Source organism: Mesocricetus auratus, unplaced genomic scaffold (genome assembly GCF_017639785.1).
Source record: "Mesocricetus auratus isolate SY011 unplaced genomic scaffold, BCM_Maur_2.0 Super-Scaffold_100676, whole genome shotgun sequence".
Lineage (NCBI taxonomy): Eukaryota > Metazoa > Chordata > Mammalia > Rodentia > Cricetidae > Mesocricetus > Mesocricetus auratus.
Window position 1 is genome coordinate 152,519,380 of NW_024429266.1, and position 3,466 is coordinate 152,522,845.

Below are 3,466 nucleotides of genomic sequence, written 5' to 3' on the forward strand. Positions count from 1 at the left end.
TTTACGGCTGAAAGAAGCAGGTAGGAACTATGTGGGGAAACAGTAAGAAAATTCCATATCACAAATCTAGCCTTGCTCATCAACTTCTGTCACGGCATCAGGAAGACTTGTCAGTTTTCCCAGTTCAGCCTTATTCCACTTAATGTCACCTCCATCTCAACCTGCCCAGAAGCAATCTGTGTTGTTCCAACACTTAAGCCCCATCAGTGTATAAGCTTTTTTCTTACCATTTCACAAGTGAGGTTTCCTGAGGCAAAAGCAGCTTGTCTTACATCTGCATCCTCTTGATGGTCAGGGACATGACAGCTCTTCAGTTTTTGATTAAGGTCAGTGAGGATTGCAAGAAAGTAGGAATGAAACAGGGTCACCAGAGTTGTTTTATTCAGTCTCTCTTTGTTCTGCACATTTACTGCAAGACCTAGTGCTCTTTGTGTAGCTCTGCAGGGAGCAGTGGTAAGTAGAAACTCTGAATCCAGACTGCTTCACATTCTCCCCACAATCTGAGGGTGTGAGATAGACCTCTGAGGGTTACCCCAAGCACTGAGGCTGAGCTGCAGTCACCTCTGCTAGAACATATGGACAGCCATGTGCCTGTGTTGAGAAACCCTAGATGTGAAAGAAGATGGAGTCTATGTACCAAGCATGATGGTATTTACCACCCAGGGTGAGCTGTGGAAGTGTCTGCTCCTGACTTTGTTCCCACAAGGTTCCTTATGTTCGTGACTTGGGAGAGTTCACGCAGTTTTAAAAACAATTCATCAGCTATGCCCTGCCTGAAACAGAGAAGATTAAATACTAAAGCCATAGAATGGCTGAGCAGTGCCTTGCCAGAGCATCCTGGTAGCATTTTAGGCCTTTTTGTGAACCCAACTTTGTAACTTCATCTGAGATATGTGTTTGAGTTACAGCAGAACAAAAGCCTGTGCAAGAACCGCCTGGTTTTCAGATACTGGCAGGAACATGGTCTGGGGTTTTTCTCCTCTGCCACATGAAGATAAATAAATAGAAACAGAATGATAATGACAACAGATCTAGAGCCATTCCTACTGTAGGGTTTTATTAAGAGAAAAAATGATCAAACCCATCCTGAAAGATGGGCTGCACAGGCATCTAGGATTCCATACCTCCTTGAAGAAGGAAAGATACTTCTCAGATGCAGGAGGCCCAAGCCTCAGATGTTCACCAGAAGATTTGAGGGAGGATCTTCTGTAAGATTCTTTCTCATGCAGTGCAAGCATTTACTTTAATTCAAGTATCATACTCCTGAATTGTGTAATAACATAAAAATGTTCTAGTCATATAGTAAAAATAATTATCATCTGAAACTTAAGGGGGTATGTTGAGTTTTTTTCTTGTTTAGACCATGGAACTTGTAAGATATGAAGGGAAAGCAGAGGTATCCAAGTTCCTGAACATGTAGCACTAGCTATGTGCTCAGAGCAGAAGGCCTGTAATCTCAGTGTGCAGATGGGATGGCTGTCAATCATGATGATATGAATTGTGAATTTGATTCCTGGGATTTACACTCTGGAAGGTAAGAACCAACTCCAAGGACCCCATAGGAGTGTGCTGTGGCATGCATGCCTCCCCTCACCCACAAAATGAATGAAATAAAAGAAATCAGAACTAAGGAAGGTAGCCTGTTTAAACAATTAGCAACAGTCTCTGAAGAGATGGCTCCATGGTTAAGAGCATCTGCTGCTCTTGCAGAGGACCCAGGTTCAGTTCCCAGAACCCACATGGTATCCCCAAACCACCTGTAGCACCAACTGCAAAGGATCTAAAAAAAATTCTGAGGTCCACAAGCAACAGGCATGTATGTAGTAAAAATACATGTATGCATGGAAGATACTTGTACACATATGATAAAATAAATTATTTAAAAATGGAGATTTCCTAAATAAAATTCTATAGCCTCCTTAGGAAAAAATTAAACTTTCATAAGATTAATAGTAATAATAATATAAGAATGATAGTGATAATAATACTACCAAAGTTTCAAATAAGTTTTACTGAATTATTTCCCCTTGAATTATCATTTTCTTTATATAACATATGAACTTAATGCCTAATCTCAGTCTCAGGAAGCAGAGATCAGAAACAAAATGAAACAAAATCTACAAGAGACATACATACATACAGACAGACAGACAGACTGCAGCTGTAAACCGTGATTTAGGAAAATGGGAACAAACTCCTAAAACCACGACTTTAGTGGACGAGTTCTGGACCCACTGAAAAATCTTATTTTTCTGGAGGCGACCACAAGAGAAGCCCCCTTCATCCAGAAGACAGACCAAGAAGGTGGCATTTTCTATAAATGAATCCTCAGGACTGTCCCATAGGGAGAGATCTAGGCACCTGTGGAGCTGACCACGCCCATTTTGGGCATGGCCACAGGTGCATATGGCATGTGGAATAAAGGGCTGAGGAGACGGCACTCGCTCTCTTTTTGAGGTTCTGGTTGGGTCTCAAAAGGCTGCAGAGACTAATCTGGATTTTGGGTTTCTCATGTAAGTAATTTCCCACAATAAATAACCAACAACATCCTTGTTCTGTGTACTGTTATATTTCCTTACCAGCTGGTGTCAGGAGTGTGGAAGAAGTGCTCACAGGAGCTGCCAGCCACTAGCTCACAGCCAGCTGCCAAAGATGGCCCCTACAAGAAGTAAATGTTCAATTCTTAGGGATTGGAACCCTATCACAAGTAAAGAACGAGATGATTGAGTGTATAGGGTCAGAGGACAAAGAGGAAGGCTGAGGCCATATGTTGCAGACACTGCTATAAATCTCTCGGTTCATGATCTATTGCAGCAATGGAATACCCAGATTAACATTCCTGTAGTATCAGATATGAATCATAAACAAGCTCTTGGTGGTAGAAAAAATATTGTAAGGCACTATAGAAAACATATACCAACCATCTCGGCTGTACATACACAGAATATGAGTGCCAAACCTACAGAGGAACCAAAAGTCCTACCCTTAAAATGGCTAATGATGAGCCTGTCTAAATAGGGTAATGGCCTATGACCTCTGAGAAGCTAGAGACTTTCAAAAAGCTGGTTCAGGAGCAACTAAATGCTGGACATATCGAAGAAACTACCAGTACATGGAATTCTCCTGTATTTGTTACCAAAAAGAAGTCTGGTAAATGGAGGATGCTTATAGACCTGAGAGCCATCAATAAAGTAATTCAGCCTATGGGGTCTCTACAGCCTGGGATGCCCTTGCCTTCTCTGATACCTAAAGGATGGCCTATTATAGTCATTGATCTAAAAGATTGCTTCTTCACTATACCTTTACAAGAAAAAGATAGGGAAAAATTTGCCTTCATGGTGCCTACTTACCACAATTCTCAGCCGATTAATAGATGTCAATGGAAGGTCTTGATGCAGGGAATGTTAAATAGTCCTACTCTGTGCCAATATTTTGTGCAAAAACCTTTGGAAATAATTTGCAAACA